Below are 23,528 nucleotides of genomic sequence, written 5' to 3' on the forward strand. Positions count from 1 at the left end.
CAACAGCATCAGCAATGCAGCAGCCATCTTTCTGCAGTTTGTCCAAGGCAATGGAAACAGGTTTCAGTTTATTCAGCATATCTTCTACATTTCTCTTTAGTCCAATGATTTTCACGAATTGTCATCAGAATAGGCCAATTCATAATTAATAGCTCAAAACAATCAGCCACTGAATTCCATTGCACATCTTGGGGGAGAATTAGTTTGGATCCTCCTGCTGTCTTCAGTGAAGTTGAAGCAAAATGGTTGTTATGGGAGTATTGTGCAATTTCAGCAACATTTTCCTTTATTCATAGAATTGTAGGTCTGGACGGAACTTGGAGAGGTCTTCTAGTCCAGTCCCCTGCACTCATAGCAGAACTAAGTATTATCTAGATTCTAGACCATCCCTGACAGGTGTTTGTCTAACCTGCTCTTAAAAATCTCCAATGATGGAGATTCCACAACCTCCCTAGGCAATTTATTCCAGTGCTTAACTACCTTGACAGGAAGTTTTTTCTAAATGTCCAACCTAAACCTCCCTTGCTGCACTTTAAGCCCATTGCTTCTTGTCTGGTTCTCAAAGGTTAAAGAGAGACATTTTTTTCCTTCCTCCCTGGAACAACCTTTTATGTACTTGAAAACCGTTATCATGTCCCCTCTCAGTCTTCTCCAGACTAAACAAACCCAGTTTTTTCAAACTTCCCTCATAGGTCATGTGTTCTAGACCTTTAATAATTTTTGTTCCTCTTCTCTGGGCTTTCTCCAATTTTTCCACATCTTTCCTGAAATGTGGCACCTAGAACTGGACACAGTACTTCAGTTGAGGCCTAATCAGTTCAAAGTAGAACAGAAGAATTACTACTTGTATTTTGTTTACAACACTCCTGCTAATACATCCCAGAATGATGTTTGCTTTTTTTTTTTAAAACAGTGTTACACTGTTGACTCATATTTAGGTTGTGATCCACTATAACCGTCTGTTCTTGGGCAGTCATTTCCCATTTTGCATGTGTGCAACTGATTGATTGTTCCTTCCTAAGTGGAGTACTTTGCATTTTTCCCAATTGAATTTTATCCTATTTCATCCTATTTACTTCAGACCATTTCTCCAGTTTGTCCAGACCATTTTCAATTTTAATCCTGTTCTCCAAAGCACTTGCAACCCCTCCCAGCTTGGTATTATCCCCATAAATTAAGTGTACTCTCTGTGCCATCTAAATAATTGATGAAGATATTGAACAGAACCAGACCCAGAACTGATCCCTGCGGGACCCCATATGATATGCCCTTCCAGCTTTATTATGATTCATGTATAGCTACTCTCTTGGACCAGTTTTCCAACCAGTTATGCATCCACCTTATAGTAGCTCCATCTAGGTTGCATTTCCCTAGTTTGTTTATGAGAAGGTCATGTGAGACAGTATCAAAAGGCTTACTAAAGTCAAGATATACCACATCTACTGCTTCCCACCTATCCACAAGGCTTGTTACCCTGTACTTTCCCTGGTTACCTAGAGCTCTACTATAGAACCTCAGAGTTATGAACAGACCAGTCAACCACACACCTAACTTGGAACCAGAAGTACACAATCAGGCAGAGACTAAAAATAGCAAATACAGTACAATACTGTGTTAAACGTAAACTACTAAAATAAAAAAGGGATTTTTTTTAAATTGACAAGATAAGGAAACTGTTTCTGTGCTTGTTTCATTGAAATTAAGACTGTTAAAAGCAGCATTTTTTTCTGCATAGTAAAGTTTCCAAAGAGTATTAAGTCAGTGTTCAGTTGTAAACTTGTGAAAGAACAGCCATAATATTCTGTTAAGAGTTACGAACAACCTCCATTCCTGAGGTGTTCGTAACTCTCAGGTTCCACTGTACTTAAGTCTTTGGTAAAGGCAGCATCAAATGAGCACTATACCCATATGCTGAAAGTTTGAGGTTTCCTTCATAATCTTCTTCTAGATTTCTTCTCATCTTTGCTACATTTGCATCATTGTCTGTGACAAAGCTACACACTTGACTTTTTGTTCAGTTGGTTATGGCTTTTACTGCGACTTTTAAGTATTTTGCTATAAGGGCATTTCCTTATGTATCAGTTTTCTGTAAGATAGACAACCTCATCTTCTTTTGTCACATAGCCACCTAATACGGGATCATTATGTACATTGCTGCACCCATCAAGACTCAGATTAACAAATTTCTCATCAATCTTTTTTGCACACTGTTCAATTCTCCTCTCATATACTCATAACCAGCAATTTTCAGCAATGTCTGCTCTGCTGAGTGGAGAGTAATCTGGTTCACTGTCAATGAAAAGTTGGTTCTGAACAAGATGAAAAGGAGAATTTGTTGCATAAATGAACCAAACGATCTTTTCATCTGTGGAGCCTTGCTGGAATTTGCTGGTCCTGATTATGAACTCATCTGTGATTTTACTGGAGAATGAAGGTGTTTTTTTGTTTGTTTTTTGTTTGTTTGTTTTGGGGTTTTTTTGGGGGGGGCGAGATGCGCAGGTATTTACTGTCTGATGTATTTTTTGTTGCAGCGCAGGTGGTGGTGGTACCAGCAAATGACACTGACATTTTTCACATTGCAGGTGATGGATGTTCTTAACCCCTTATGTGTAAGCTGGACCCTAAAGAAAATAATTTAAAAAAAAGTCTCTGCCGCTGAGTATTTCTCAGTGAATGGCTTTTTTTTTTTAAAGAGATGGTAAATGAAAGATCCCACTTATTGCAAGTGTTTGTACCATTGTTTAAATGATATAATTTATTCTAAACCCAATGATATGGGGAAAATAACTAATAGATGATTATCAAAATCTATGTAAACCCTTATCTCTAGCAGCATACCAAACAGCTTGAAATTTTTTTAAATGTTAACGTTAATAAATGCCTAATAAAACTACATTTAAATAGGAAATCTTTGCCTAGAATATTTGATTATATTGAGCAATAAAAATTATTCCAGAAGTTCAGTAGTAACAGTAAAAATGTAATTGATAAATACTTCAACAGTAATCATACCAATTATATTTCAAACACGCACATTTTGATATTCATAAGTAATCCACCCAAAACACAAATTTATGACAATAATTGAAGTTATCATTTACTAATATAGTAAGACATGGAAGACAGTCTGTAATGAGTTGACTAACCAGTTGACCCAGGTTGTTCAAATGTGTCCACATCACTATCTTCAAAGTCATTGCCTTCTGATCAGCATTTTTCATATTGTTGTTTCATTCTAACAACCAGCCCTTGCATCTCTTTTGATATTGTTTGTTTGGCACATGTTCCTTTTTTACCCAGAGATGCAGAAATTTCTTGAAAATATTCCCAAAGATAGTGTCTTTTTTTACAACCATGGCAGTTTTTTTCCTCCCGTTCCCAGGCGTTGAAATCAGCACTAGAAGCTGCACTCTGAAGAATGTTGTCCCTTCTTCCTGCAGTGTCCTGCTTTGACACCAGTGTTGCTCCTTTCTCGTTGCACACTTGGCTCCTGCTTCCTTGTTTAATAATTCCTCCCACACCTAGAAAATAACTAACAGCAATCCCAGACTTCTGCTTGTGTAAGTCACATGCCTTTTGCATTTGAGTATTTTATTTGTTAGAGAGAGTGAGGCAGGCAGTTGGGAAATTAATGGATTTCTGTTTGTATCTGTGTGTACACATGCAAGGAGACAGCACAAGGCCACTTACTTGAAGTGTCCAGAACCACCCAGAAGCAAGGGCTGGTAGTTACTGGTCAAATCAGTGTTTTTCCATGTGTTGGAGAGTAAGTTTCCCTGGTGGGTGGAGTAATAAATATTTGTAATTTGATAACTGACCTAATCAGAGCTAAGGTAGGGAGAAGCTATAAAATAGGAACCTGAAACCACCCAATGGGCTCAGTGGATGATTCTGATGAAATACATGATGATGTCTCCTGGATTCAGAGGCTGTGTCCCAGTGTCTGTGATGACTTTGCCAGTCTCTTGTACCCAGTAGCAAAGACCTTGCGTCTCCCACAGGATCAAGTTCTTTATCCAGTACGGGACCTGTTGGGCCATAATTATGAAGTATGACTTCAAAAATTAGATGGTTTTCAATTGATTCTTTCTTTATATAGGAAAGCAAGATGAGTTTTCCTTCCTAATAAGAAACTACAAACATTTGCCAACTGAAGATGCTGGCTGTAGTCAGGTCTTCAATCAAGCAATTTCAAGATCTGGAAAACTTTTTTCCATGCCTCCATTTATCATGAAGGTGCTTTCTATCCTTGAACTGTTTTTTCTAGCTAGGTTTTTCATATTCGGCTAGGTGCTCATTGTAACGTTGTCAGTGATGCTGATAAGCAAACCCTGGCCAGATAGAGCATATGCACCTTCTAAGGCCTCTTTAATCATCTCCGCCTTTAAGGAGACACTGTCAAGTCTAACCATGTTTTTTTTAAATGTTCTCACCTGTCACAAACAACCAGTCAGATTATTACTCTGGAAAGAATCTTAAAATGAGTTGCTCTTCCCTGTATGAACACTTTTTTATATTCACTGAGAAATGGTTGTAAAACCCTACCACTGCTATGAATGGGGAATTCTGATTTGGTAATGTTTTACAGCCACTTTGTATACTAATTCCCAAGGCAACAGAGGATCAGGCCTTTAAATGTGACTTTAAAATGTTGGATTTACCCATTCTCATGAAAAACCATCTCGCTGTTAGCATGTACTCCCTCATCTGTTTGTTGTATCCATCTATGCTACTCCTTGTTTTAAACTTAAATTGTAAGATCTTTGAGGCAGACTGTTTTGCACTGTACAGTCCCTAGCACAATAGGGCCCCAGTGCTTGATCAGTATCTCTAGTTGCTACCTCAGTAAAAATAATAATGAAAGTCAGAGCTCTGATTTGTTTGCAACTACAAAGAAATTCCTCCTTTCTCAAAGGGGAACAGCATTTATAAATTAAGACCAATATAAACCTAAATCTCTGTGCTGACTCCTTTAGCTAACCAAGAAGTGGGAACATTCAGGAGAACAGCAAGCTTTAACTAAATTTTCTAACATTCCTTTTCCCCCCTTTCTGACACCTTCTTCCTACTTCTGGTTCAAAGACAATATCCTAGAGCACAACATCTCAAACATTGGAAGTTTAATAAAATACCATGGATTGTATGGGATGCCAGTCACAGAGTAACGCTTTCTGGGGCACTGTCAGCAATTCAGGTAACATCAGTGAGTTTTTGAGTGGGAAGATTCAAGAGGGAAAAATCTTTAAAGATGGTTAAAACTTCTTTGTACACTGAATGTGTCCCACAGCCTATTCAGTGGGGCCTTTCAGCAACCCCCCCCCGTGATTAACTAAGGGCAGGTTTATGCTTAAAACACTGTATTGGTGCACCTGTGCCACTATAGCGCTTTCATGAAGATGCTCTACGCCGAGGGAGAGAGCTCTCCCGTCGGCGGTGTTAATCCACCTCTCTGAGAGTCAGTAGCTATGCCAACGGGAGAAGCTCTCCCACCAACATAGCACTGTTAGGGGTTAGGTCAGTGTAACTACATCACTTAGGGGTGTGGATTTTTCACACCTCAGAGCGATGTAGTTATATCAATATAGGTCTGTAGTGTAGGCCAGATCTCAGGACCTGTCTACATTTAAAACATTTGTACTGGTGTAACACAACAATGTAGCGTGCTAAATTGGGGATTCTGGAGAGAGCTGCAGCAGTTGTACCACTGCCACAGAGGTGTACTAGAAGTTCACACTGGTGTAATGATGTAATGGTGTAATTTATTATACTGGTGTGTATTTTTCCTGAATGTAGAAAGGGCCTCAGTTTCCATCAATGCTTTGCAGCTCACTGTAAAAGTGAACACAACTAGGTAGATAACCCACCGTGTGAGGGAGCTGCATGATGACACTGGGTGAGTGTTGGGGGCACCCACCAGTTCATGGGCAGTTTTAAACTGGAGACTTTATTCTAGGTGACTGGTAGTCTTTGTCCCGTCTTCATCAGCATTTTATTAGCAGTATGGGTGATGGATTAGTAGCAGGTGAGTGTTGGGGCACAAGTGCAACAGGTGGGAAATCACTCCCTTCCGCTCCCTGGATTTTTCCCAGTCCTGATCATTAATCATCATGCTCAGGAGAAAGAGATAGAAAGTGAAACTAGAGATGCTTACAACAGTTCTGTAGTTTCTGCAAATTCTTCTTTACCAGTCCAGATACTTGGCCTTGTTTAACTCTCTGTGTTGGATGATCCATTTCTACTGCGGTTTATTTCCTCTTTAGGTATTGTGTGGGCACTCTCCACCTCCAGTCCCTGCAAATGATATTGAAGGATCTCAGACCCTTGTAAAAACTGGATGTCGACTCTAGAGGAATCACTTGCTCACTACTGAAATATCACCACCTCTGCTGTGACACACCTACTAATTATTAATCTGTCATACCAACTATAATCAAATTCATTGCGGGGCCCAGACAGTTACAAAAAGGGCATATTTTTGCTGTCTAAATCATGAAAAAAATTGAACTGCTGAAGGGGTGGAGTTTGTTTGACAAACTACCCAAACTTGTCATATTTCAATTTTTCCAATTCTGCTCATGTCAATTTCTATAGGGGCATGGATGCATTTCAAAACTGCAACATACGAATTAAACATCATTAAAAGAAGATTCCAAGACCCATAGTGAACAGAAAACTGAAATCTCTCTACTTGCCCTTTTCTTCTGGAAAAAAAACCCTGTTCTCTGAAGGTTATCAGACTGGGGCCTTGTTTGTCCATGCGGTGTTTGAAGTGGCGAACCTGCATTTCTTTGTGGTAGCCTCTTCCATAGATGTTGAGAGAACAGTCTCCTCGTTTGGCCAAATTAATTCCAGTTTGAGACAGTGGCTGAGAGTCCTGTACAGCTCCCTCACTCTCTTCTATCTTTTTCAGCTAAGACTTCCCTTCCGTTTATTTCTGTTTTCTGTAACCTTGGTATTCTCCTTGATCTTGAACAACTTCGTCAGCCTCCTGGGTCTTCTAACTCATCTTTCATCACCCCCACAATGTTATCCAGGGGCGTCACTGCCTGAGCTCCACCTCTGCTAAAATCCTCATTTGTGCTTTTTATCTCCTTTCTACTTGACTATTGCAACTCCCTTCTCTAAGTCCAAGGTCTGCAGACACTACCATGTGGAGAACAATGTTGCTTGCCCTCTCATGTGAATAAAGAGGAATGTGTTCATCCATCCTCCTTTAAAAATAGCCCCACTAGACATGGTTTATGATAGGATCCACTTAAATAATGAGGAGGAGGTTTTTTCTCTCTCTCCATTGACTTGCTCCAGCTGACTCCACACATTCTCTCTCCCCACCTCTTTTCTTCTTTTTAATTTAGCACTGGCTGCTTCTGTGTTCTTCCGTATAATGCAGCCACAGTTGGTGCAAGAGTTTTCTTCTCCACAGATCCTGCTATCTGGGACAACCTTCCTGTATCTGTCACTCCACTGATACACTCATTTCAAATTTGATGAAAACCTCCCCTTCTCCCTTGCCTCTTTATTTCTCACTCCTTCTGCTATTTTTATCCCCATAGCCTGCGTTATCTGACTCACTGGGGAAACAGTTTAATCTTTTGGCTTTTGGGAGACAGTATGAAAGTGAGTCTTTCTGTCTCAAGCATTAAACAAAAATAGTCAACAAGGGAGAGCCCCTCTTTTGGAAATCCAGAATGAGCTATTCAGATGCTATGCTGATGGTAAATCGTAGCTAGATATTTCAGTTCTTCCACTGTCACTGAACTGAAAATACAGAGATCTTGATAATATCAGCAACCATTCTATAGCCTGGGCTCTGTATGATTTCTCTATTGAATTTTATTTACACTATTCAGTGCAAGGGACTGTCTTCGGTGACTTCTCAAGGTCCCTTCCAACCCTATTATTCTATGAAAATAACCTCTAGATCTGTACAGTCCATGTGTCACGACCCTTACTATAATGATATGACACCCCCATTCTCCACTCTATGGGTCACCAGCGGAGCTTGAATCCAGGGCAGTCAGCACCACAGCACAGATTTCTACCACTTGAATGAAGAGTAAGTCAGTAGCAATAGTAGACGGTTATCCCTTAGTTGGCAAGCCATTAGAGGGGTAAACAGCATGCACTTTGCCATTGTGTTACAATGACAGCTGTGTGGGTGCCTGGGCATCACATGCTTCATAGCTTGTGTAGGCGAAGCATATTGTACGCACCAGAGGCTCCTTTCATCCCTCCATTTCCCTCCACCCAAACGCCTTGTGTGTCACCCATCAACCCCCCTCTTTGTCATGGACTCCTGCAGTTCTCCCAGTTTCCCCCCGCCACGGGTTCTGTGTGCCCCCCATTCTACCCTGCTCCCATACCAGACTCTTCCATTCTCTTCCCCTGTGTTAGCCCCTATTCCCCCTTCCTCCATATGTGCCATTCCGCCCATGTCAGCGACTGTGCCCCCTTCCCCAGAACCAGATTCCCTAGTCACTCCCACCACTAGAGGTTCTGTGTCCCCCCACCATTTCCAGATCCCTCTATCATCCCCCCTGGGTAGGGCCTCTGGGTATGCCACTGTTCTCCATGTTCTGCATTCCTCCTCACCCCATACCAGGGGTTCTCCATGCTTCTCATTACTCCTTCCACCCATACCATTCTCCTCTCCCAACAGGGGCTTTGTGCACCCTACCCATTCCCCCTTATCCCCACCATTATTATTCTTTTTGTCTGGAAGGTAAGTCATGTCTACACTACAAAATTAAGTCCACCTAGCTTAAGTTGGCATACAGCTGCCGCAGCTGCTTGTGCGTGTCTACACTTTGCTCCTGGTGTCAGTAGTGTGTGTTGTCACTAGGAGTGCTTGTATCGATTGTACTGTCAGTGTAGGGCCCTGTGGGATGGCTCCTGAAAGCCAGTAACAGCTGACGTAAGCAATGCAGTGTCTTTGCTCACACTGCGTCGACCTAACAACATCAACCTTGACTATGCCACTCGTGGAGGTGGAGTTAAATCGGCATAGTGGGGCAGTTATGTCAGTGGGAGTGAAATTTCAGTGTAGACTTCTATAGTTCGGTCAATGTAAGCTGGCTTGTGTCAACCTAACTCGGTAGTATAGACCAGACCTTAGTGTCAACGTGTTGAATTCTGTTGGGTGGATGAGCAGAGTTGAGATGGTGTACTGTTATGCTGGCATGTGTGCGTGGGTGCCATTGAACAGTTGACTTGTAGACAATTGCACAGATGCTTATGGCTGTGCCAAAGAGCGGTCAGGGGCTTCATGTACCCCCTAGTTCCCCCCCTTTTGGGCTTTCTGTTTTTCCTTAAGATCAGGGTTTCTCAAACAGGGGTCGCCGCTTGTGTAGGGAAAGCCCCTGGCAGGCCGGGCCGGTGTGTTTAATGCCCTATCCGCAGGTCCGGCCGATCGCGGCTCCCACTGGCCGCGTATCACTGCTCCGGGCCAATGGGAGCTGCTGGAAGCAGCGGCCACTAACTCCCTCGGCCTGCCGCTTCCAGCAGCTACCATTGGCCCAGAGCAGCGAACCGTGGCCAGTGGAAGCTGCGATCAGCCGGATGTGTGAACAGGACAGGTAAACACACCGGCCCGGCCCGCCAGGGGCTTTCTCTACACAAGCGGCGACCCCTGTTTGGGAAACCCTGCTTAAGATCAACAGGGTTCTGTCCATTGATGCCTACAGCATTCTCTGAAATTTTGGAGTTGATCTGATGCGGCATTTAAATGTTGTCCTGCTACCTACAGACAAACAGAGAAATGCTGATGAGTGGCGTGTAAGGCCTTAACAAACTTGGCCCACTATGAAGAATAGTTGGTTGAGCATATTGAACTGACTGAAGTGGTTCCAGTTTCTTTAGCTGCCCAGTCTTGCTGTTCCCCGCATACCCAACATTTGCACTGAACTCATTTTTCAGAGTGCATGTAAGCTGTTTGGGCAGGGGCTATCTTTTATTATGCAAGTGTCCTGATCCCTGATTAGGGCTTCTAGGTGATGTTGCGGTCATTAAAAATAAGGATCACACCCTTTTACTATAACTTGTAATAAGCTTAGCCATTAAAACAGGTATTTTTAAGTTCAAATATAAGTTTAAAGAAGTCCCTCTCCTAAACAATGAAATAAAAATCTGCTTATTATTAAATAAAGAAATGATTAATCTTTGTAACACTCTGGATGTGTGGGAGAGATTGCTGGTATAGGCTTTACATAATGGCTATTGTACTAAACTGGGATTCAGGAGACAGCTCTACCTTGGGCTTCCTATGTGACCTTGGGCAAATTACTTTATTTCTCTATGCCTCAATTTCTCCATTTGTAAAATGAGGATAATTATTTTGTATCACACCAGGTGTTTATGGAGCACTGAGATCCTATGGTCATGGGGGACCATACATGTGTTTAGCTAGATAAAAAGCTGTTTACCAGTTGGAATTCTAAGCATTAGGCAGGTGGTAAGTAGTTTGCTTTGGCTGCTTTCAGAGAGGTTTTTTGTGTGTGTGCTCTCTTTTCTTGGTGAAAGTCAAGTGTATCTCAGAGCATTTTATGGCTCACTTGATTCTTTGAATTTAATCAAATTGCAAACCTGACTTAAGTAATATTCTGAATCTGTCCTGCCACGGCGTGTGTTTGGCGGAGTCTGTCAGGTGGCACTGGTGATCCCAGAAGAGTCGCTGCGTTCGAGTGGCTCGGGCTGTATGTATTTAGTTTAATTATCAGTCAGCTGGTGTGGGAATCAAGTGGGAGAGCTGGCTCAGAATCCTTCGCCTGTCATGGCAGAAGCATGTGCTGGAGAGTACACACGCTGAATGTATTGCAAACATCCAGGAGCACATGGAACAGAGGAAGGGAGAGAGCGGGAGAGAGAGCTTCACAACAGCATGTTAGTCATCTGGTTGCTGCTCAGCCTGAAAACAGACTTGCCTAGCTGGAAATCTCTCAGGTAAGGAGAGCGGTCTGATGTCTTTAAGCCTCCAAAATGTGAGCTTTTTTTTTTTTTGGTTATTGTGAGCTAGTAACAAATTTGCTTCCCAAACCTTCAGAATTTCTGCCCCCGCTCCCCACCCCCTCTAGCTTTAAACGCTGGTATCCTTCACTGAAGACCTCAGCTGTTTCCAGGCAAACTACATTTTGCTAAAAGATCGGAGGGGATTCTGTACAAGGCAGAGAAGCTTTTAGTGTCGTTTATGTCAGTGTTTATGTAAGTTACGTAACAGTGCAAACAAAAGATGATGTCCAGATAATTATATTTCAGTTTCTGAGGAAAAGTCCTTTTTACCATGATCATTTTAGCTTAGATATTTTTGATTGAACTTTTTTGGTGCTGTTTGCTTTACCTCCCCCCACCCCATAGCATTTAATAATGCTGTGCATTTTGGAATAACATACTAAAGTAAAAAATCACATATTTCAGCAGTGACCTTGAAAATCGATGCGTAAATGTTTAAACTGGCTAGATCTGGCAAGGATCCTCGCAGCAACTTGCAGAAGTAAGGACGTTAGTTTAAAGAGAGAGAGAGAGAGCGAGCTCCTTGCTTAAAGAAAAAATTGCTGATTGCTTAACATTTGTTAATCATTGATGAAATAATTTAAAGCAACAGATGAAGTTAATTATTTCACATGTATGTTGTTATAGAGAACCCAAACCCAACTATTGCACAATTTGAAGGAAATCTTCCTATGATAGAAATTCATTTTAGATTATTCTGTAAACAGGTTCCAAACGCTGAATTGTCTTTGGCATGTGCTTGAAATCATTTTCTGACTAAGGGCTCCAAGAATTTCTATAAATCCTGGAGGCAGATTTGGGAATATAGCAAATACAATGGAGCTGCAAGTTATTGTTTGCTGACACTGTGGTGCACTCTTATACAGTGATCTAGAGAAGGGGGTGGGAGGAGGGTTAGGCAGTAGCCCAGGACAGTGCAGTACAGTATGTCTTGCACACTGTTACAGAAAGGTCCTTCTGTGTGTTGGTGTACTTAAAAGTATACACAACCTGTTTATTCTAGTAGGTATGTACAGAGGCATTTATAGCTTCACCTAGACAGAATTGCGTATTCAAAGAAGATGGAATCAGCACAAATAATTGTGGTAAATGCTGGAGTGTGTCTGCAAGAGTACTTGTCTACTTGAATATCCTTGTATATAGTGTGGTTTAGATGCTAAAAGATCCAGGCACACCTGCAGTCTGGCACTATATGCAAATATTAAACAAGATGGTAGTATCCTGACCTCTAGATCAGGAGGTCATGGGTTCAAATCCCAGACTTATACTGCTACGGGTTGCAGTTTTTTAGATAAGATGTTAAACTGAATTGGGTGAAAACTACAGATCCCATGACTCTTTTCAAAAAGAGTAGCCCTGTGTCCTAGCCGTGTGTCCTGGCCAATAGAACTGGTTGTCAAGTCCATGGCTGTGTGAAAAATTGCTGCACACATACCACTGGCCATATTAATCTACACTTTGGGACGGGACTGTGTGTAGACAGCACCTAGCACATGGACTCTTTTAGATTACAAATAACTAATAAATGCAATCACTGCATCTAGCACGTTCATCATCATCATCATAATAGGAGATATACCAATCTCCTAGAACTGGAAGGGACCTTGAAAGGTCATCGAGTCCAGCCCCCTGCCTTCACTAGCAGGACCAGTTTTGCCCCAGATCCCTAAGTGGCCCCCTCAAGGACTGAACTCACAACCCTGGGTTTAGCAGGCCAACGTAGCGCAAAGTGAATCATTGTATACAATCATTTATTATAATACTGTAGCAAAGTATTTACATATGTACATCTCCGTCATAAACTGGACTGATGGAGAATAGTGTCAGTTAGCATTTGTACAAACCTTTGGATCCTTAGCGTGCTGCACAAATACAAGCCAGTCACTGCCACGCCCTCCTGGGACAGAAATAGCGGATCACCAGTTCCAACTCCACTGTCTCTCTCACCAGTCCTTGTTTTCTTTGATGGCACCAGCACAGTCACCAAATACACAAGAATAATCCCCTGGTGTTCAGTCTGTGGTTTTGCACTGCAGCATTGTATTACCATTATTTGTTTGTATTATGGGGTGCCTAGAGTCTCCAACCAAGACTGGGAACTGTTGTGTACAGACACATAGCAAGAGCCAGTCCTTGCCATGAAAAGCTTATGTTCTACACAGTCAAGTTGAAGAGCGAGAAAAGGAAGCATTCCTCTGCCTTTTACAGGGGGCTAATTGAGGCACAGACAGATTGTGACTTGCTCAGTATCACAAAGGTAGCAGTGCGGAGCTGGGAATTGAACTCAATCACCTGAATCCCAGTCTGGACCATCGTTCTTCTCTCTTGTCCATTCTGCCCTTGCATTACTGTGTTTTTATCTGAACAACCCCCTCACCCTACCCTTCAGTAGTCTCATGTCTACGTCAAGGTTCATCCTCTCTATTACAGCTACAAACTCCATATGGGAGAGCTCTCGGGTCCAACAGGCAGCTTCCCATTACAACCCTGTGCAGTCAGTCTGTAAGGAAGGATGGGAGCCAGCTCCATGTGCTTCCACTCAGCCAAGTATCTCATGGTGAACATTGTGAAATGCTCTGAGAACTCAAGGGCTTGTCTATACAGTGAGTTAGTGCGTGGCAAGCCAGGGTGTAAATCTACAGCGCAGTAGCTCGCCGCACACTAATTTGCTGTGCGGACCCCGCTACCACACACTTTCAAATGGAGGTGTGTCAAAGTGCACTATGGACCTTTTTAGTGCGCGGTAGCAGGGTCCACACAGCGAGTTAGTGCATGGCATGCTGGTGCGCTGTAGAGTCACACCCTGGCTTGCTGCACACTAGCTTGCTGTATAGACAAGCCACTACCAGCATGAGAGGGTCTGTTCAATGGGCAGTTCTCTAATGGTGAAACCATTAGTCTAATTTGTCTAATGGTGCAGCCTGTGTGATGTCTGCCATATCCCTGTCTAAAACCTGACTTGGAAGGGTCTGAGGTATTGGCAAGGCCAGGAGTTGCTGGAGGTGGCTTTGAGCTGTACTTAATTACTTTGTTCAAACGTGAGAAATCCAACATTGGATGTTGGTTGGCAAGGTGAATTTAATCAGAGTACTGTTTCTTGAGTATTGGACAGGCTATCTGCTTCAAGGAGGCATGCTGTCTTCAAAGGAGATGTTAGCAGAGGGCTTTAGCATTTTTGAGATTTCACCAGTCGGGATGGGCACAGGACAGTATTGCACGTAGTCACTGGTGCCTCCTTCAGTAAGTTGAAGGAATTCTTGTTGCGTGTGGATCCTGGGAAGGAAGATGTTCTAGTGTCAGTCTGATGTGTGGCCGTCAGTTCCTGGGATCCAGAGGGGTCATCCCAGACTTAGGTGATCTTGTCTGTGAAATAGGCAGATAATTGCCTTGATTGGCATGAACTGGAATCTGCAATTGGGAGGAGACATTATGTGTTGGCCACTATATTGGCAGGCCTGCTGGTTGTGATTTAGTGCAGTGTTTTGCAACCTTTTTGTGCTGGTGACCCCCTTTGAACTTTAAAAAAAATAAATAAATAAATAACAAAATCTTGACCACCCCACCCCCCCACTAGAAAAAATTGCCAACCTCTACCTTAAGGTTGGGGCTCGGGCAAAACATGTAAATTAGCTTTGGTGGGCTCCCCTGTGATGTGGGGCCCCAGGCAATAGTTTCCTACACCCTAATGCTGGCCCTGCTTGCGATTTCCCCCCCATAACCCATACTGCGAGGCCCAGGGGGTTGCGACCCCTTGGTTGAGAAACACTGATCAAGTGGATTCCATGGTGGAAGAGATGTTCCTTAGCCTATTGTACAGCTGTGGCATAATCATTGGGCATCTTTCACAATCAGCATTTCAGATTCTTTCGCCACTCTGGTTCATGAAGACAGTAGTGGAGAGTGGATGCGTCAATGCCTGGTGTCAGTCACAGTGGACAGTCTGTTAGTGTAGTGTCCCCCTAACTTCACAGTGTCTTGGCTCTTCAGTTAGCTAGTGGGGTCCATTAGGATGTTCTAGAGTTGGCTGGGCCAATGAGCCTCGAGGGGATGTCTGTCCTGGCACCAGCTTGTTTCATAGAATCATAGAAGAGTAGGGTTGGAAGAGGCCTCAGGAGGTATCTAGTCCAACCCCCTGCTCAAAGCAGGACCAATTCCCTACTAAATCATCCCAGCCAGGGCTTTGTCAAACTGGGCCTTAAAAACTTCTAAGAATGGAGTACAATATGTGCACAATATTTTAAAATTCTGCATCTTTTATTTGTCAAAATAAGATAAAATAATCCCATCAGTTTAAATTATTTTGCTAATTTATTTCAAAATACCTGTCAGCAAGTATGTCTGTAACAATACAGACAACAAAAAAGACCCAGGAAATGTTTTTTTGAGAAATAGATTCCTTACGCGGCATATTAATACAGAACTGTGAGTAATAATTCATTTAAACTACAATACAGAAATGTATTTCTGGCACCCCTCAGAAGCAGTGCAAAGGCTTTGGGGAGTCAGGGGTAATGGAAGAGCCAAGAGAGAGGGAAGTAATTGCTGGGAAGGAGCCTGGGAGTGAACCTAGAGGGTTGTTGGGTGTTGGTGGGAGAAGAATGGAACCAGGGTTTTTTTTGCAGGGGGAGGGGGAGGAGGGATGGATTGTTAGGGAGTTGGGAGCCTCCCCCAGGAAGACCGTGGCTGACCACTAGCCTCTCCCATTCAGTCAGGCATATCTGCCCCTGTCCTCATGTGTTCCTTTGCCACCTCCTCCCTCTGTCCTCCTGCACCCCCTGTCCCCATGTGGCCCTGCACCCTCATTCCCATTCAGTGCCTGGTTCAGTGCTGTCATCCCGCTAGCTCCTGTGCCCAGGCTGTTGTCCTCCCTCACTAGCCCTTCTGATCCTGAGTCTGTGACCCCCCCCAGAAGCCCTGTGTGACCCACTCTACTCAGCTGGCTGCTCCAGTCCGGAGCTGTCTGCCCTCTCTTCTGGCACCACAGCAGCCCCTGGTGGGCAAAAACTCTAACTGTAGTGCCTCCCCAGCAGAATTTATTTTCTGTTGGAGGGGGGAGGGGGCAGAAGAATCAGCAGGGGACATGAATTCTGCACATGTGCAGTGGTGCAGAATTCCCCCAGGAGTAAAACAATAGACAAGAAACATGGTGGATAACAAAACCCCTTTCCTTCACCTTAAAAAAAGAGGTCTTTGCTTCAGATGAGGAGACTTCACCCTGGGAGGGTCAGTAATCCAAAATGTATAATTAAATTAGACCAGTTTCCCCTGTGGGTGCATGGTTACTTAGGATACTTGCTATTGCAAACTTTAGGCGAAATCACTGCTGGCCTTTGCACCCATTGACTTTAATGAATGTACTTACGGGAGTAAGACAAGCAAGATTTAGCCTATATGTTTGTTAAATATAAAAATTGGCAGGTGTACCAGCTACCTTCCCCTTCAGAATGGTCTCAGGTTGACTCCTTTCACCATACCCACTTTATAACTTTGAACGAATGCTCTTAAAAAAAAAAAATCAGTTTTTTGCACTATCGTGATTGCTCCCTAAATGACAGCCTGAAACCTAAGCTCTGAGCTGAGTGCTTCCTACCAACTTGTTAGGCTTTTGAGATTTTCACACTCCGTACTGTGGGCATGTTCAGTGCTTAATTAGTTTGACTTTCATTATTCTTCCTGGCAAAAACATCAGAATCCAAAGGTTGTTCAAAGGGCATGAAATGATGCAATTATATTTGCTCCTTTCTACCTTCTCTACAAGGTTAACGTCTCCAGCATTGTACTCCTGGGGATGCAATGCTAAGAAATCTTCATGTACTTTGCTTCTGCTAACAGTTGTTTGGAACATATTTTTCCCTGACTTCTCAGGGAAATGTTGAGATTACATTTGCCGAACACGGTAACTTCAGAATCTGGTAAGTGCAGTAGTTGTCACAACCTTCCTCGTCATGGTGCGTGCCTGGAGTGTTGTGATGGGTGCACTACGTAAATCGAGAAATAAATGTAATTTCCAACTATGCCATTTCCTGCAACGATCCATTTCTGTTTACAAGGTTCAATCTTCGTCCCTAAGCACTCCTCTTTGGCCCTGGGGCTTAGTTAGAGTACAGCACTTGGCGTCACTGAATTCCACCTGGTCTCTTTCCTCAGACCTACTCAAGCACTGCAGCCCTCAAGGCAGCCAAAAAGTACAGACCCATTTCTCCCTCTCAGTATCTTTGGAAGAATGAAGATCTACTTAGCCAGCAGCGCTGTGGATGAGGGGATTGGTTGGAAACCTTAATTATCAAGACTGCTTTTAATTAAATGTGTAGCTTCAACCGTGAAAGTAAAATATTTGCAATTCAGGGCATTGGATTCAGTTGCAGTATTCTGGATCCATTTGACAGCCTTCTTCTGTCCTGCAGTTAGCAGAATATTTTCTGCATAGTTTGTTTTAGCTTTGGCTGTTACCAATTTTTTGTTGTTGTGTCCTTGCAATGCAGAATATGTGGCAACCCCCAATTCCATCTAAAAGAGTTAATGGCATACAAAAGGTATCATTTTAGAAGTTCTGATGGCTCACCCTCTACCTATCATCCCCATTCCTATGTTTGGCTGTTGAAGTAAGCAGTGACCTACTAGCCAGCTCTCCAGCTTCAGAGGAATCTGTTATTCAAAATAGGCTTTAAACGTTTGCCTGCTCTGCTGTTGAACTGTTTAGAGCAGTGGTTTTCAACCTGTGGCCCGTGGACCCCTGGGGGTCTGTAGATTGTCCAAGATTGCCAAAGGGGGCTGCACCTCCATTTGACATTTTTAGGGGGTCTGCAAATGAAAAAAGGTTGAAAACCACTGGTTTAGAGAAATAACTTAGTAAAACCAGCATATGCAGATTGATGTGAGTGTGTGCTAGCAAAACCCTCTTGCAGTTCCTCCTTCCCATCTAGCTGCCTTTCACTAGTTCTCTGTTCTGCACTTGGGGTAAGTTCTAGCTTCAGACTTCGGGGGCTATTTCTAGAAACAGTATTTCCTCTTTTCAAACATTACCAGTGAAATGTACAGTAATTCCTTTTGACATGCATTGCCTTAGGCTGCAGAGTTATCCAGGGAGTTGTCAGATACCTTTGTGATCCATCCCTGTGTTGATTTTATCTATACTGCTCTCTGGAACCTGTGTCTGAGACTAACCTAGATATTAAAGTGAGGAAAATAGTTTATATGTTTAATATGAATTGCCTGTTTCTGAATAAAACACTTGAGCTACTTTTAAAAAATATTAATAGTCAAAGGTCGTAAAGGATTCTGGGGAATATGAAGGTACAAAGCAATGCAGTCTCAGCTACCTTTGATATGCTGCAGCTGTCATTGTTATATCTGTACAGTGAATAACTAGGTGGTGGATGGGAAGTGGAAACAGCACAGGACTTTCTTCCTATGTGTATGTACAGCATCTAGCACAATTGGACTTCTAGGTGCTATAGTAATACAAATATTATCCATTAAGGGCTTCCTGTAAAGAGGATCATCTGGTTTGCTAAAAGGTACATAATTAATCTGCGTTCAGAATGGTGCCCAGACTTTTCCTGTTACCCCTCGTCCACTGTTTGCTTTTCCCACCGCTGTCTTTGTCTTTCCTTCCATGTTGGCCCTTAATCCTGAAACGCCTTGATCTGCAAGTTGCCTTCTTTCTCCATGTTCAGTCCCTTCCTTTCTGCCCACTTCTGCCATGATTGCTGACAAAAAAACTCACCAATCAAGACGTCAGTGCAGTCATGAAAAGTATAATAGCGGCCCTCTGTGCTTCGTGCCATAAATTAACCCTTGCTGCACAATCACATACATTTATTGAAGTTAGCCCCCACCTCCTCGCCTACTGTCTTGTTACCTATTCATTACATCCTGCCTAATTCAGTTTATGAGCTTCTTGGGTCAGGGATCTTTCTGTTCTGGGAGGTGCCTGGCAAAGCTTTAGCACCGACAGAAGTAAATGATAGCTAATAACCTGATGAATTCTGATTTCCTGTGCAGTGTTGCTGTTTTCTTGGTCCATATGATAGTCCTAAAAAGCAGCAGCTGAGGCCAAGGAGTGCCTTCTCTAAGATTAACTCCTCGGGCAGGAGAGATACAATAGATTGCAGTGCCTGACAAAGAAAATAGTAAAAGCATCATTACAGACTATGGTTCATCCTTCAGCTCAGCACTGACGTGGCACCTGCTACTGGAGGTGGTGACAAACCTGCCTGACAGTTCAGGTTCCATAATGGCTGCTGCTCAGAAAATGGAGCTGTCCAAGCCTGCACTTCTTTGCTCCTCCTCCTGGGTTTCCCACGTTATTCCTCCTCATCCGGCACTTTGGCAAATCATCACTTCATGTGGTAATGCTGCTGCCCTATCATGCACTAAGCACGCTGACAGGGAAGGTGTCTGGGATACATCTGTGTACCATAGTGAAGGGGGCCCTTTGTCCACTACCTTTTCTGGCCCGTGTCTCCCTGTATCATTACCATCAGGCCGTGCTGTCAATAGAGAGGATGGCTGAAAGCCTATCAGAAATTTGCTCGTTACCTCTAGTTTGTTAAGCCTCAGTCCTTGCGATGGCAAAAAAAACCCAAAACCCAAGCCACAAACCAACCATTTTTATCAAGTCCCATAGCTGGGCGTGGAATGTTATTACCTCCTTCCTATCCTGGACTCAATGGTAGTTTCAGTGGTAGCGGGGGGAAAATGAAGTTTAGATTATGGACCATAAAGTTTAACTTCTAAATCTGGATAGGGCCCTGGACTGGGAGTCAGGAGATGTGGGTACAGCTCTGCCACTGACCTGCTGCATGATCTTGAACAAATCCCTTAACATCTTTATGGCTGTTTCAGTTGGCACACATTGTCTGTTTACCCTGTAAACTCTTGGGTTGGGGCTGTCTCTTACTGTGTGTTTGTGCAGTGTCCAGCACAATAAGGCCCCCAACTTGATTGGAGCCTCTTGGCACTACTGTAATACAGGTAACAAATACAAAGATTAATAAATCAAACTAGCTGTTATGTTTCTAAATACACATGTCACCATTGTGTAGACCCTTTCCCTTCTCTCCACCCACTTTAAAAAAAATACATTAAACCTGAATAACTGTAGCAAGCAAGAACTAAGAGTTCCTTTTCTGAGAGTTTCTCAGGCATCGTGATTATCTGAAACTTCTTAAGTAAGCTCCTACTGAAATAGTAGAGTACAGATAATTCTCCTCTTTACCCATCCAAGCTATCATTATGCTTGAAGGATGGTTGATCACAGACACAACTTAGTTTTAAAAGAATGGGATCTGAGTTCTTTGGAGTTGATTTACATTGTGTAGATCCCAATCACTCTGCTGCATAATGCAGCTTAAAATATACTAGGAAAAATGGTCATGGGGTACAGCACTCAGAGTCCTCTCAGTGGTATAAAAGTTTACTTCTCAGTCCGATGGTAAAGCCCATTGTTTGTCTTCCAGTCCTACACCTCTGATCAGAACACAGGAGTCTCTGGGTGCTGCTACAGTATAAATATTAGTTTATAATGAGGTCAAGATGATGGATTTCTGAAAAAAAAGACCATGTAGATTCTTTCATAAAATTAGAAATAAAAGTATTGGCTGATCTTCTTCCTCCCCATTCCCAAAGCAGGATTTTCATCTGATTTAAATGATTCAAGCTGGGGGCTTCCCACCATAGACCCTGAGATTCCACATTCCTCTTTTTTCCTAGGTCCAGATTCTACCACTCAGCTCAATTTGACGCGAGACCCTTACTCCACAAAAAGGCCCATTGAGTTTAGTGGCCAAGTACTTGTGGAATAAGGTATTACCCCATCTGTATTGTTGTCCATAGTGTTTACACCCTTCAAATTCTTGGAGGATTATGAAGTCACCTTCCTTCCTTCCCCCTGTCACAGTCCTTTGGCTAAATTATATGCATTTAGTTCTTTTAATGTCTTTCTTATAAATCCCCTATAGCCCCATGGTCATTTAATGTTGCTCTTCTCTGAACTGCGTCTGTTTGTCAATATCTTTCTGATATTGAGACATTGATGCTGTATACAAAACTGTCCTCTTCATTCTCCATGACACGATGCTTCTGTATACGCAACCCCAAATTACATTAGTTTGCAATTTTTATATCTGATTTTTTTTGCCCAGTATTATCATGAGGTCTCACTTCTGTAGTAAGTTTCTGTCCCCAGTGATGGTCGCATCTCTTCCAAATTTAGTATCGTATGCAAATTTCAGTAGCTTGCTGATACTTAATGAAGATATTTATTAAGACTGGACCTAACAGAAATCCCATTGACACTGCACTAAACACGTCCCCTGCAACTCTGTGCTTGGTTATTTATCATGACCTTGTCTATGGTCTGCAAACCTGTTTCTCTCCATGGGAAAAAAGCTCCTATCTGAGCCAATCTGAATGATTGGAGGAGTGTAACTCTTAAGCACATAAAAACAAAAGCAAAGGTCTCCTGCATCAGTGTGAATGTAATGCAAGAAAGAGAGATACAGCATACATTAATATCGGAGATGGAATCCTCTTTGATATAGAGGTTTACCATAATAATTTACTTATGTTTCCCTGTTTAAAAAATGCATCCCCCATTGCCTTGAGGTGCGTATATTAAAAACTATGAAGGCTCATTCCTGTACAATTGGATCAGAGCCAACTGACAAAGAACTCCTCCTCTCTTTAGTGGCTAGATGCTATTGGCTATATTTCAAAGAATACAATTGCATAAGGCTTCCCTCAGTGTTGATACTGTTCTTTAGCCAGGAATAACAGCCACTCACCTCTTCCCTCTCACTCCCAGAAATAGGCATAGGCTTTAAATCAGGATTGGACGTCTTTCTGTAAGATCTGCTCTAGCTCAACCAGAAGTAATTGGCATTGAGCAGGAATCACTGAGTGAGGTTCTCTGGCCTATGTTATGCACGAGGTCAGACTAGATGATCATAACGGTCCTTTATGGGTTTAAAATCTGTGAAAATTAAATGGCCATTTTGTGTCTTGCTCTGTAACCCATCACTCAGACTTTGTTAGATAATAGGCAATAGATCTGTCTATTGTAGGTATTTATATGGAACCAGTAATATTTTTCTAGGAGTTGATTTGCATAGACTTGCACCACGTTTCATATGCTTTTCCTTTATTTTGAAGAGGTTATTAATGTTCTTATTTTTCTAGCTGATTTTTCTTTTAAATATTTCATTGTAAGACCTTTTTAAAAACAAAAAGCTTCCTTTTCTAGAAGAAAAGAAACCTAATTCAGATGTATTCTCGTAATTCGGACTTCCCAGTGTCTTCCCGTCTCTTGACTTAAAAAAGCTGCAGTACAGCACTTAGCTTGATCCACAATATATTTAGTTGAATGAGGGGAGGACATCAATTATGAAAGTGAAGCACTCAGCTGCTTTGATAAGCTGTTTGCTTTGGTCATGGGTAGTTGAATGTTGGATCGTAAAACACTGGTGAATGGAAACTCAAATCCATGTGATACCTATAAAGAGGCATATCCATAGGATTATTGGGGAAGGAAAACAGGATACTTTAAAAACTTCTTTGTGATACACTGGGATAAGAATGCTTATTAGAGGGTAAACTAGAAAAATGGTAAATTTATTTAAAAAATATAGGGAGTGTCCCTCCACAAAGCAAATGTAGCTAAAAGAAACCAGCTAAATGTTAAATCTCAAAGTTTGGGGTGCAGGTTGTGAATAAAGAAATGTTTAATAAAAAGACCAAGGAGATAAATCATTTGCATTGAAAACAATGAATTTGTGGAATGCTGTGCCACAGTGGTGGTTCTAAAAATAAATAATATGGTTGTGTTCAGAAAAGAAGTGCTATTTATGAGGTGCAACTTATTTTCCATAGCAGTTGTCACACAACAGAACAAGGAGTAATGGTCTCAAGTTGCTGTGGGGGAGATTTAGGTTGGATGTTAGGAAAAACTATTTCACTAGGAGGGTGGTGAAGCCCTGGAATGGGTTACCTAGGGAGGTGGTGGAATCTCCTTCCTTAGAGATTTTTAAGGTCAGGCTTGACGAAGCCCTGGCTGAGTTGATTTAGTTGGGAATTGGTCTTGCTTTGAGCAGGGGATTGAACTAGATGACCTCCTCAGGTCCCTTCCAACGCTGATATTCTATGATTCTATGCAATTGTAAAGGGAGAGATAAATTAAGAGGTAATGGTGAGGGAGAAAAGATGGAGGGTTCAAAAGTCAGAGATACAGAAAACCTGCTCCAGATGAAGGGAGCTGCAGTGGAGAAGGCTCTCATATCAACGATACTGAGACTGAGCAGATAGAAGAGCAGTGCTGGATGAACATGGAGAAGCAGTAGTCAGATAGGTCTCTGAGAACTAGAGCTAGATGGCTGGGTCAGATTCAATGGGCCTTTGAAATCTCTTCAAACCTTTCAGGTTCCTATGGAGTTCAGTGTGTGTCTTGAAAAATCAACCCAGTTAATTGCTGGTCTGTCTATAATACTTTGTCCAATATGTGATGTTGTAACCCCATGAGTAAAGCA

General features: G+C 42.4%; 1 protein-coding gene across 12 annotated transcripts in view; it reads left to right on the plus strand.

Moving 5' to 3' along the window:
• Positions 1–23,528, plus strand: part of NCOA1 (nuclear receptor coactivator 1) — a 334,422-nt gene that overhangs the window by 158,135 nt on the left and 152,759 nt on the right. The window contains exon 1 of one of the 12 annotated variants that reach the window (XM_039530436.1): positions 10,821–10,938. The exons of the other annotated variants lie outside the window; for them this stretch is intronic. The gene's annotated coding sequence lies outside the window, so the exon portion shown is untranslated. Of the gene's footprint in view, positions 1–10,820; positions 10,939–23,528 lie in introns of those variants that run through there. 12 annotated transcript variants of the gene reach the window in all.

The sequence above is a fragment of the Mauremys reevesii genome, linkage group 3 (assembly GCF_016161935.1).
Source record: "Mauremys reevesii isolate NIE-2019 linkage group 3, ASM1616193v1, whole genome shotgun sequence".
NCBI lineage: Eukaryota > Metazoa > Chordata > Testudines > Geoemydidae > Mauremys > Mauremys reevesii.